The 13377-nt window shown below is 43.1% G+C and overlaps 1 protein-coding gene and 1 pseudogene across 2 annotated transcripts in view; one reads left to right on the forward strand and one right to left on the reverse strand.

Annotated features, from left to right (window-relative positions):
- PTPN1 (protein tyrosine phosphatase non-receptor type 1) overlaps window positions 1-13377 on the reverse strand; it is a 60618-nt gene that overhangs the window by 33321 nt on the left and 13920 nt on the right. The gene's annotated exons all lie outside the window — the stretch shown is intronic.
- LOC118610647 lies at window positions 11090-11209 on the forward strand (annotated as a pseudogene).

Consider the following 13377-nt stretch of genomic DNA (forward strand, 5'->3'; position numbering starts at 1 on the left):
AAGCTGGGCTACAGAACAGATCCCTAGGACCAAATGGAGCAATAATCAGGGTAAAGAAAGAATTTTAGAATGCTAAATCTAATGACATTTTCATGTAACAGCACTATATAAACTCAAAAAAAAAATCACTATTAGAATGTTTGTTTTCCTACTGTGCTGAAAAGCAATCTTTATAAGATTACTCACATTAAACGGTATAAAATTTCACTGAGATGTGTTCGCTAGAGGACAGGACAGCTAAAAAGTCAGAACTGTAAAACTCTTTTAAAGGTAATTGGTTTTACCACTCAAGTATATTCTTTTAAGCAAGCTCTTACATAAGACACCAAAGTCAAGTTTTGAGGAAAGATCACCTTCAAAATCAAGATCACAATACATCATTGTACTTGCTGCCAATTTTTGTCCTTCCATTTCAAGTTGTGCCAAGCGTCGATGGGGCAAGGTCTTCATGGTCCCATCCTCAATGAGTTCCCACTTACTACGGGAAGACTACCAGGGGCCACAGAGAACTCTGGTAACTAGAAAGTACTGATGATTAGAAGGGAAAGTGCTCTTCAGGAAGAAGGGAAAGGCATCAAGGTTAGCTGGGAACAATGAGAACAGCTAACTCAGGAGTAACCATGGAGCAGCCGCATCTGGTGCAGAGGAAAGAGAGCGATGCTCTTGGCACTGCTGACCAGTCGCCTCCCTTGCCGACTTTGGCTGGTGTCAATGGGAGGAAATAAATCAGACAGCTGTGTCCAAGCTGTTTTGCCCAGTCTGTTCCGGCTCTGTTGCATGAAAGGAAAGCTCAGCGATGAGGGCTGAGGTGGAGAGAGGGGTGGCCTCAGAAGCCTGCTCCTGTGTCATTCTCCAAGCCCTTGCCTTTCTCCAAAGGTCGGAAAGGAGAATGGGCCCACACCACACGACAGTGGCTGCAACCCTTGTCTGCGTGCCTAGACTCCTAGCGGCACACAGGACACACAGAACACTTTTTAGCTTCTTGCTTCCGCTTAATGGGGCTGGATAGGTTTTCCAGAAGAGCTGATCGGCGCGCCTCCCCAGCTCAAGGGAGCAGATGCTAGCTCGTTTGGCAGCGTGGATACTGAGGGCTTACGGAATGAAAGTGCAAAAAGACCGGAAAGAACTCAAGTGAGAACTATGAGTTTGGCATTAAGAAAACAGAGAAAGCACAAGGATGACAGTGGAAAACAAAATAATGAGACTTGGAGGACTCTGTCTGCTTTCCCTCTGACCTCCTCACCAGAAAGCTCATGGATGAGTTTCCAGAAATGAGCAATTTCCTGCTATGATACCCAGGGAATGGCTGTGTGTGATAGAGACATTTCTTGGAAGAACAGGCCTCTTCTCTCTACTTCTGCAGGCAGCGCCATTTTCTGATGTGGCTGGTCCATTCGCGGAGGAGGCTACATTCCATCTGAGATGGGATCCAGGCTCTCTACAACTTTCCTACAAACTTGGGAAGGAGGTCAACAGCTGGGCTATCTGGAAGGATTTTACATGGGGGCCTTCTGAGCCAGGCCGAGACTTAGTACAGTACAAAGCACTCTCAAATGAAGACACACTGGGGCCCTCTGCTGCAAAAAAAATATTCAGGCAGGACTGGGACTGGCAAGCGCTGCCTTTGCAGCTCCTTGTGCCTGGCAGAGGCCGCCACGAAAACCAGCTCCTCACAGGCTGTACTCTGTACTTCCAGGCTGATGGGCACGTCAGCCCAGACCCTGGATGGTGTCACATCCTCTCCCTGATGTTCTACCTTCTTGTCCAAGTGCAAAGTAGAGATGGTTCTAGCTCCTTTGATCCCCAACTGTTCCCTTTTGAAAAAGTATCTGTTATGATACAGGGATTTACTTCAACGAATCAGAGCTAGGGGGGGTTAAGGGAGTGGGTACAGATGAAAGAAAACAGGCCATGAGTTTATAATTATTGAAACTGGGTGATGGATACATAGGGGTTCATTATATTAATCTCTCTACTTCTGTATGTTTGAAAGTGTTTATAAAGGAGTCTTAAGACTCAATTTTTTTTAAAAGTAGTGGGTAATGATATAACTAGATATGGTTCTGGCTTTTTAATCCTGGGAAGATGGCGGCAGCGAGTGGCAGTTTTGCACTCTCCCTGAATTTCTCCATAAAAATAAACAGAGCCACAAGGATAGCAAAATGAACACAGACGAGCCTTCAGACAAACGCAGGGACAAGGCACCCTTTGATTCTGGAAGTACCAATAAAGAGGGGACGAGCCACTTATTAAGACCCATGTGGTATCAACTTTGTGTAGGAAGAAGCAGAACCAAGACTGAACAGGTGACTCTGATAGATAGCTCTGATGGCACTGGAAGTGTGACAGGCCAATCTGTGGTTAGCAGCCAAGCTGGGAGCAGATCCTGCAGGCTCCAATTCCCAGGCAGTGCCAGGCTCACCCCCGCCCCAGGTGCTGGGAAAGTCTAGAACCAAAGGACTCCTAAAGCTAAGCGACCAAACGCCCTTCTATGACAAAGCTCTGAGGAAAGAGGAGGCTGAGATAAAAGGTGAGATGGGAGGAAGAGGGGAGGCAGATCTTACAAAGTGCAAGGTCGTCTTACGAATCACTTCACAAAGACAACTGAGGAGAGAGGCTGACAGCCCCGAGCTGATCCACCCTCTGGGCCAGTCCTTCCTTCATAAAACTTCAGGGCCACACTGCTGACTTAAAAATGAGCAGACAAGGGGCAGCTGACTTCCACACAGTGTCATCACATTAAAGAGAATAAGGGACAAAACAATATCCCTATGGGAAATAAAAGCAAGCTAGAAAGATGCCTATGAGAGATGAACACTGATCCAACGAGCGGAAAGAAATTAAGACGATGATAGAACTATGGAAGAACAACCTAAATGAGAATGAGAAATCAAGAAACAAGATAACCGGAAAAAAGAAAGATTTAAAAAGAGAAGTGGAAGGAGTTAGAAAAAAATGAAAAAGATCTTTTCAGAAATGAAGACAAAAAAAGGAGAAATGTGAGAGCAAATCAACATGTTTAATGTCTTAAAGGAAACACAATGGGGGAGTTTTTAAAAAAATTCAAAAAAGTAATTAAATAGAAATAGGTTTCTTGTACTATAACATGCTGCAAGTTGAAATTACATTGAAAGTTTTTTGAAACTATCATTAATAATTTTGCATTTACTTTTTAAACATGTGAAGAAAGTTTTAAAAATTTTTGAGAAAAGTAAAAGAAACAGGCAAAGAAGATCGATCACACAGACATGACATGACAAGCTGATCCCTGAAGAAGGAAACCAAAGCAAGGGAAAAGAAATATAATAAATGATCAGACTTTGAAATAGAAGGTTAACAAAAAAAACCATTGGGAATCTAAGCAAAAAGACCAAGTCACTTATAAGGGAAAGACAATTAGGCTGTCAATCCTCGAGAGCAATGCTTTACACCAGAAGACAATGGAATGACATATATTGAAATCGCCAAAGGAAAGAAAATACAACGCCGAGATTTTTATATACAGACAAAAATGGTCTCCAAATGTAATGGCTGCGGACAAACTGTTATGAATGCGCCCTGTTAACTTACGGATGTTGTTTCATAAACCCTTCCCGAGGAATATGGCAGAGAATGAGTGTCAGGCAAACACAATGACTAGAGTGGTGTAGGAGAGACCTCGGCGCGGCCATTAATAGTTACTAGTAGGTCTAAGACGAAAGGATGGTTACAGAGGAGACGATGTATCACTATCGAAAGGGAGTGTGGGAGGCAGAACAGGAAGTTTTTGAAAAGTAGAATAATCTTGCTGATCGGTTTTTTAGATATAAACTGAGAATCCTCAGATATCAACTGTGAATACTTCACATCAGATGCTGGGGGAGAGGGAAGGGAAGGAAGGAGGATAAACGATCACAGTCATGGGCCACTTAAGGACGGGGATGCATTCCTAGAAATGAGTCGTCAGCTGTGCGAACATCACAGACTACACTTACACGCACCTAGATGGCGCAGCCTACTGCATGCACACCGAGGCTACACGGTATCCACCGGTGCACGCGCGGCCCACTGTCGACCAAAATGTTATGCAGCGCGAGATGGTACTAGCTAACTTCAATATCGCTCACGCAAGGGAGTCACAGTTAACAGCCAAAACCTCAGGGCACTAGGGGTACACAATAAAGATGTCAGTGAGGAAGTAGCCATGAGAAAATATAAACATTCCTAAATGCTGCAGGACTTAATCATTTATAATATTTCTCCTCAAAAATTACAAAAGTAACATGTCCAGTGTATAGAATACAAAGATATAATGAAAAATCTTAACCAATGTTAACTGTCTAGTAGTGCCACTCTTTCAAACTTTTCTCCGAACACATGCAAGCATAAATCACAAATCCGCACTGCCTGTTTCTACACAGATAGGCTCACGCACTACTCCATACTATTATCTTGTTATTCAGCCTTCTAACCTACCTTCATTTACTCATGTTGTCTTCTTAACTGGGTTTTCTATGGGTATCGATCGTATTGGCAAATAGAATAAATCTGTCACTCCCAATAGTTTAGCAATAATTTAATTTTCTTATCTTGTGACTTTACCTAGAACCACCAAAACCATGTCAATAAAAGCTGGGTTCAGTTAAAAACAACCTCCGCATTTTAACAGTTAGGTCTGTCAGACAGGTTCTCCTGTTTAAGTAACTGCCTTCTATTCTTATGTTATCCCGTGAGTTTTAGTTATTAAGAGCCACTGTGTAAGGCCAGCTAAAACTCAACAGTTATTTGTCACTAGAGAGAGACCAGCCTCCAACCGAGAGAGGGGCTATTCTGGACAGAAAGAGCTCCCTGTTCTCACTACCCAGAATCCAACCTGACAATCACACCTAACTAGTTTTTCTTTTCAGGTCCTTTCTATTTGCAGTTTATCTCCTGCTTTTAACTTTTTTTTCCAGGCGACTATCAAGTCGATGTGCTTTCAGCTACCCCAAGAAACTCGACGACCAGCATCAATCATCTTGGCTTCTCCCTGCTCTCTTTCCGCTCTCTGAACTCAGTTACTCTAAAACGACTTTCTTTTTATTCTCATATGTCTAGTGTTTCTTTCCTTTTTACATCCCAAAATTGAAAATTGAGGGTATTTTCTAATTATAAAGGTAATTTATTCTCATTTAGAAAACTCAAAGCACACTAAAAAACAGATCGCATGTGAAAATCATATGACCACTGAAAATCAACTGACACCACACACACACACATGCACACATGCACACACGCACACACACCCAGGGTTTGGTTGTTTCTCCCGTGGTTAGGGGAAGGGGCTGTCAGCGGATAGTCAGTGTCCTACCATCTCAGAAGTATATTCACTCAAGATTACGGGCAAAAATCTCAAAGCCTCCTTCGATATTGGTCCTTTCCCTGTACTTTTACTTTTCTACTTACTCTGCTCTGCTTAATTTACAGGCCACTTGACATTTATATCACTGTCAGGCCTTTTCATACATTGTTGATACTTCAGCCCATTTTGAACGACACTAAACGGTTCTCTCTTGGTTAGAAACCATCCGGAGTATCTTTGGGCAGCCAGCTCAGAAACTATAAACTGCCTAAATTGTCTATAACAATCAGTCTGGTAAGTACATCACACTCGCAATTGTTTTCAATCTATCTATATCTTTAAAAGTAGCTGCTTTCTTAGGTTTAGAGAAAACACACGAGGTCATGAGAGGGATATACGATTAGGGGAGGGGATACCTTTTGAGGGGAAAAAAAACTAGAACTAAATCACATTAAAAATAGTATTACTGATACAATAGTCTACGGAAAACAAATAATGCATATGTAAATGAGCACCAGTAAAACTGAGGAATCTGAATAACGTGGCACATTGCATCGACGTCAATGTCCTGGTTGTGACATCCCACTAGTTTTGCACCGGGCCAAGTGTACAAGGGATCTCTCTGTATTATTTTTCACAACTTCACATAATGCTACAATTATCTCAGTGAAAATTTCAATTAAAAATACGATTGGCAGAGTATAGACAAAATGTTGATAGTATTTGTATCATGTAGTGATAGGAAAAAGTAAACTTTTTTTTCCCCACAGTAAATGTAATCACTTTATAATAAAATACATTATAAGATTAGTGATTATAGGATTGTTCAACAAGTCATGGGATTCCAGTATAAGATAAATTCTTAATTTTTAATACTGGATAAACCAAGGGGAAGTACTACCTTCTACCAGCGAATAATTAGCTTTCGGCAGTCGCTATCCCGGGAGGGGATGTCCTCTTGGAGACCAATGCGCCCCACACCTGCCTCCCGTGTTCCTGGAAACTGCTAAGCCACTTCTACCTGCAAGCCTCGCCCACTGCACCTTCAGGCCTCGCTTGAGCATCCAGGGACTCCTTCAAACCAGCTCAAGCCACTTCGTCAACACATTCTTTGTACTTTTTCCCCTAGCACTTCCTCCACAATTAAAATGAGTCAGTCGTGTGACTGTTCCCATGCTGTCTCCCTCCTGTGACTAGAGAGACCACAGGCATGTGTTCCTGATCACGCCTGCACCTGTCAGTGCCCGGCACTTAATGAATTAAGTGCCAACATAATTTATATCAATTTATAGATGGCAATCATCCACAGGTAGATTACTCTCAGGTGCTGCCGAGTCCCTCATATGGTTTATTCTACAACTATTTCTGGCAATTCTCATATGGCAATTCTGTAGTTAGGTAGGAGGCAAAACCGCATATAATTAAAATTAACCTTGCAAAGCTTTAGATATTTTAAAGTCCAGCTCTTAACCTCTTTTGTTTCCTTCAACTGTAACCCCTTTTGCCCACAGAGGATACCAAGGTGTGGTCCTACAGGACAATGTGGAAATGCAAGGAATTTAGCTTTTTTCTCCTCTAACCGAGGAAGGTTAAATGTGTGTATGATATGTTTCCACGAGGTGATGTGAGGCCAGGCGCCATGGTACCTGAGATGCCGAGGATACAAGGATGAGAAAGACAAGATCCCATATTCCTTGAGGTTCACATTCTAGCTCAGAAGGAAGTCATATATAAACAACAGAATAAAAATATTAATTCATATAACACGTTACTAAGTGTTGAAAAGGAATAGCATGCTGCAAAAAGGGCTTTTTGGCCTGTCAGAAACGCAGTATGTTCTAGTAGCTTTCTGTAACCAAGTCCCAATTTTCCCCTAGGCAGATGGATTCCTCAGGTGGATCAGGGCAAAGTTAACATGTTCACAGAGGCAATAGGAAAGCTTAGTAATACTTGCCGCGGTACCAAAACGGGGAATTTCATAGAAAAGTTGGCTAAGTGTGGGAGGCACGTGCTCCACTGAAGGTGACTGGTGGTGGCTCAGGAAGATACAGCAACAAGGACGGAGATCGCAGTGTGTGGTGACGGTGTGGGGGTTGGGGGGAAGCTAGCCAGGAGAACTGGGCCAGGAGAGCTGGGAAAATTCCTCATGTATCTGCACCTGCGTTAAGCACCTGTGTTAGGTAAGGGCAAGGACTCTGGACATTATACTCTCAGCAGTGCAGAGCTGCCAAAATTTTCAAGTAGGACAGTGACTTCATTTCCCACCCCAGGAAAGACAGAGTGGAAGTGAAGAGGCCGGGCTGCTGGTGACTGTAAAAAGCAAGAGGTGAGGAAGGCCTGAACCAAGGCAAGGGAAGAGGGTCAGGAGAGAGGAAAGGGTTCAGGTGCACGGGTCAGGAATAGAGCCGGAGGACCGGGTCGGGGTAAGGAGTTGAAGATTATTTTGGTTCTGAGCTAGTGCAACTAAGAATAGATAATGTATTAACTCATAAACATCGGTGTTAACTGATTTTATTATTACTCAATGGATTTCTAAATACAGAAAAAAATGCTTAGTGGTTCAAAAAAATCAAGCTTACCAGACCAGATAAAGCAATGCTCTAATTTACAAAATATAACCTCTAAATAAAAGCATGAGAAAGTCTACAGAAATCCATTTTATATAAAAAGAATGTAATAGAAAATTTATAAAATTTTATGGGTAACCCATTTCTAATATATTGTAAAAGAATGTACCATATTTGCAGAATTAAAAAAAAAATAGCTTAAGTGCTTGAGTGATTTTCTGGCAAAAATAATTCTTCTTCAGAACTGCCAGTAAATTAGAGAGAAAATTTAAAGTCTCATTTGAGTAAAATTGCTAAAAGCAGAAAGTGCTGTTTCATAAGATAGCTTCTATGGCGAGACTACCCCCCACACACACACACCACCACCTTCTGTGCTCATAATTATTAAGGGGGAAAAAAATGCCAGAAACTTCCATCGCACTATGCCAGAACACGCTTATGGAACAATCTGTAGTTCTGGGGAACAGCCATGTTCCACCTCCAGCCCCACCTGACTCATCTCGGTTACAATGATGCCAGACTGAACCTTTCAGAAGTGGTACATCAAACCTTTCTGGGTGGGTGTGGGTGTGTGCGGGGGTGGAGACGGGTGCCCCTTTCTGCTGAGAAGTGAAAGAGCAGCTGTCAAACCAGGGACAAAAGTATGTGAACGAGCAGAGAGCCTCCAGCCCTGCTCTCCACAAGTTGGCTTAAAAGCACGAGTTTCAGTGGAAACACCCCAGGCCTGCTCTCCACAGTGAACAGCCCAGTGCCCCAGGATCTCAGCAGTGTTTGGCTGAGGACAAAAATGGGGTATAGGTTGAGTGCCTACTGCAGGGGATGTGACATTTACGGGAGATGAGAGCTCTAGAGACAAATTATTTTTTCACAGCGCTGCCAGGGCCAGGCCCTGTGGTGCCATTCAGATACTCCCCCGGGACCCGTGTGCTCTGACTGCCTTATGCTGCTAGTCCTTTGTACCGTGTGAAACGTGAATCGAGCCATAAGAGACCACTGAGATGAACGACCTAAAGGTTTATCTGGTCACTGGCAGAAGATATCTTGGACTCTGAAATACCACAGTGGACGGTTTTGGAGAGTTTAAGCAGGAAAGCTCACTGTATGGTTTCATGTATAGCCATGAAAAGGTCTTATCCGAAAACTAACCTTATATAAGAAATACAATCAAGGGAGGCAATATTAATTATAAAAGCCGTTATTTTCTGCCATGTGACTTATAACAGAAAAGAATGAGATTGAAATACATTCATGGTTTATAAAGATTAGTCATCTGCGATTCTATTATTTCTCACAGCAAAATTAACATATAACTCTGATGCAACAATTTACAAAACCTCTGAAAGACTATATACTTAGTTCAAAAACAGGAGACTCTGATAGGATATTCACTTGTAGACAAGAGGCAAAAACTCTCTTCAATAAACAACAACAACAACAAAAACAGTAACTAAGGAAAAAATAGGCCAATGCCTAGGGCCCTCAGAAGAAAACAAACAGGGGTAACAAAGAGACAGCCAGGCCCAAGAAGTGTCCCTGGGCGCTGTCATTGCGCTCCAGCCCCAGAAACTCCAGCCTGATCGTATTCCTCATGGCCCTCTGCCTCCAGCGGTCCTGAATCCATCCTGTCCTCCACAGTCCATGACGGTCCATCCAGACTTACTTGGCGGTGAGGAGAAGCATGTCCAGTGCCAGAGTTGTATGGGAAGGGGATATATTAATACACATCCATATCCCCACCATATACCCACACAAACGCACTATACCCCAGATCGAACCCAGATGGTTTTTATTCATAAAGTCTCTATTACATGTAATATTACATATTATATGTAGTAATCATCATTGTGTATAGTAATTCTATGGGGAGATTTCATATGATCTTAGTAGGAATACTTCAGGGTACTGCGTATGAAATATGTTCCACGGGTGGGCTTGCAACTTAATCATCATTCACGACACTGATTCTACAGAAAATACATTCAGAGTCCCAGACGACTAACTTTCAAACTTGTGTACTAGGGGCTGTCCGTACTTTCAAGCTTGGTTACCATTTTGACTCCATCCTGGCCAGAAAATCCATCTGGACATTGTTCCTGTGAACTGACCCAAGTAAGATCTAAGGGGACACCTTGGACAGTAACAATCTTTGAACCTCACAAGCCAGGTACTCCGTGACACATAAAACTATCCATGCTTTTACCCAAAGCCTATGGATTTGAAAAGGACTAAATGCAGATATCAAAAAAATAAAAACACGAAACTCATAAACACAAATTTTGCCATGAGACGACTTTGTCTATTTTACAGGCTATCGTAGTCAGTTTCGGCTGTTATTAAGAGCTCCAGCTCGCTGGAGCCTCGAAGGGTGATACGCCTCCATCACGCATCCTCTCTTCGGCTGGCACTGGGAGATCACAGACACGCCATTAAACACAGAAGTGGAAAGGAACTGCAGACAAATTAGACAGCAGGAGAAGCAGTTTATTGCTAGTTTGCAGTCTGGTGAATGTCACGAGGTGCACAGGGAGAGAACCCACAGAGTTTGGTTACCATGTCTATAGCCAGCACCACATGCCCCGTATCCTTTTAGGGAAGTAGCCCTAAGATCTAACGTGTGGGTAAATTGGTCGTGGTGGCTGTGGTGGCCATGGAGAAAGAGGGTGGTGAGAAGGGGGAGGGAGAGAGGGGGCAACAAGACGGAGAGTATGACTGTGGGTGGGGACTCAGTCACACAGACTTCAACATGACGACCGGGTAAGTGAGTCTGAACCCAGCATAAGGGAACACAAAGGCTTGCCGCTTCCCACACGATCTGCAGCACGTTTTCCAAGACTCCTGCCGACGACCATGTCTTTAAAGCTTTATTTCTATTTTGTTCTCAACTGCTCAACCTCTGGCCTTCAACCTTGTTAAAAGGCATTATTACATTTTAAAAAATCTCAGTCAATAACACTGAGGATTCAGAACTACTGCTCTGCCATGAAATGTCTATTCCGTTGAAACTCAGTTACCCTAATGCAAAGCGGTCTCGGAGCTTCGGGGAGGCAGCGTATATGGAGGAAAGGACAATGGACCAGGAGTAAAAGGGTCTCCTTCTGGTTGTAGGTCTGCTCTGTGACCACTGAGGATGCTGGAGCTCACATCTTTTGAAAAAACAATCCTATCGGTTACCGCAGTGACTTGTCTTTAAAATAGGTAACGGAACTATGGCGATGCCGCCCTGAACAAGCCCGATCCCGTCTGATCTCAGAAGCTAAGCAGGGTCAGGCTTAGTTAGTACTTGGATGAGAGACTGCCTAGAGAAGACTAGGTGCTGTAGGTGTAAAAAACAAGGGACTGTAAGCTTGACAAGGTCCTTGCAATCTGTGAGGTCAACCAAGGGTTGCCTCGCCTAAAAAAAAAAAAAAATTTTAATTTAAAATAAAATAGTTAACAGAAGAGTGCTCTGAAAATTATGAAACTCAGTGCTTTCTCAATTTACTTACATTCATATAAAATTTCCAGTTTAAAAGACAAACCTAAAAAAAAAAATCAAATATAAAAAGCCAAACCAACCCTAAGTATCCCTTCTTAACCAGACTAGACATGTCATTCTGCTCCAACATATAAAGCCAAGCTTGCCTAGGCAAGAACAAGACTTTTACAGTTATTTTTATTCCTCTCTTTCTCTTCTCCATTCAAATATCACCCATTTCATAAGATCCAGAAGATGAAAGAAAAGTTAAAATGCGTAAGTAATAGAATAATCTTCAGGGCTGAACCAAGGATAATAAAAAAAAGTTAAAAAAGAAAACAAAAACACAATGATTTCGTTTCAGATGCAAACACTTCACCTGCCCAGATTTTTTCTGCTGTGAACTTTTTGGCAAGATCAAAATCTCGGGAAATTCCAGACAAGTGAAACTCTAAAGCAAATTAGGAAAAAGGATCTGACTTTAGAGTCTAAGAAGGCTCCTCCCTTTCTTGTCTGGTTCTTCACTTCTAGAGAGGACCACCAAATCAACCACAAAATCATATGCTAACAAGAGCTTTGCTTCCTGCAAGTTGACAGCTGTCTGGGTTTTAATAAACGCCTTTATTTCCTGTCAGCATCGGTCAGTCCCAGCTACCAAACCTATGAAGTCTGAACAAGAAAGACTCTCACACCACTGACGTCTCTGGTACTTGGCCAGCACACTGGAACCCAAGAGCTAGGAAACCGCAGGGAGATCGCCCTCCAAAGGGGCATGGTTTGTGCATGGCACAGACACAGGACTGGCCGAGGAAGACACGGACGGATCACAGATGAGACTTAGTTCCATCCAAAAACAAAAACAAAAAATACATGTATGTACCTGGGATTAGGCCCCCTGAAATGAAGTCTGACTACACACAAGGCACTGTGAGGGAGACACCAGGAATCATGCAAGGTTCTTGCTCAGAAGGGGCTTCTAATCTCCCTGGGAGGTATGCCACACAGAGGAAATTCATAACAAAGTATGTGCTGAACTGATGGTGAGTCAAAAACACATGATTCACACAATACCTTAAACTTGGTGCCTCCCTATGAGTTTCCAATTCATGACCCTTCTAAATAGCATAGCTCATCTCTTCATTCAGGAACTACTTATTCCGGCCTTTCTATATGCCAGGCACTATACTGGGTACTAAGAGATGCAGATGACTGAAACTAAAGCAGTCCTGCCCCTTCCAAGACTTGACAGGTTACTTGGCAATAGGCTAAGTAAACAGGTAATTAGAGAACAATGGATATAATCATAGTATTATCACACCAAGAGCTATAAAAGGGGGAGGTACAGGGGCCAATGGGAGGACAGGAAGAGGCACCTAACTTGGACCTGGGGAAAGGGGAAAGAGGAGGAGGACACAGTCTCAGGAAGGATGCCTCAGACGCGACTGGAAGAGCAAGAATCAGCGAGACAGAATGTTCCAGGCAGAGGAAACAGTATATGCAAAGGCTCTGTGAGAGACAGAAGGCATTCTCACTTCAGAACTAGAAGCTGTATAGGGGCCAGGAATATGTATGCACACGCCCTGAACTCAAGGGCCATGACTACTTCCTGGGTGAGGGAAGGAGACTGCTGAGGAAGGACCAAGGGTCAGGGGAAAGGAACGGCGTGGGGAGGCCCCCGAGGAACTCCCCCAGCAGAGGAGCAGAGAAGCAGCCCAAGAGTGAGAGTTACAACTAACCAGAGAAAGAGGAGATATAAAAGGAAGAAAATGGGAGAAAAAGAGAGTTATAGAAACCAGAATTAGGGAACATGCAAGAAGCAAACAGAGGTCAACCCTGATGAATGGTGCTATGTTAGGGATGCAAACTATCCACTGGATGAGCAACAAGAAAGCTAATAGTGACCAGTCAAGAATTGTTTTAGTGGCTTGGTAGGGTGGAGCCTAACTTCTCTGAGTGAGAAGTGACTGGCAGGTAAACAACGGACACAGTGACCTAATTACTCCCAACATTTTGACTGGAGAACGAAACAATACAGC

Source organism: Rousettus aegyptiacus, unplaced genomic scaffold, assembly GCF_014176215.1.
Source record: "Rousettus aegyptiacus isolate mRouAeg1 unplaced genomic scaffold, mRouAeg1.p scaffold_m13_p_12, whole genome shotgun sequence".
NCBI classification, from domain to species: domain Eukaryota; kingdom Metazoa; phylum Chordata; class Mammalia; order Chiroptera; family Pteropodidae; genus Rousettus; species Rousettus aegyptiacus.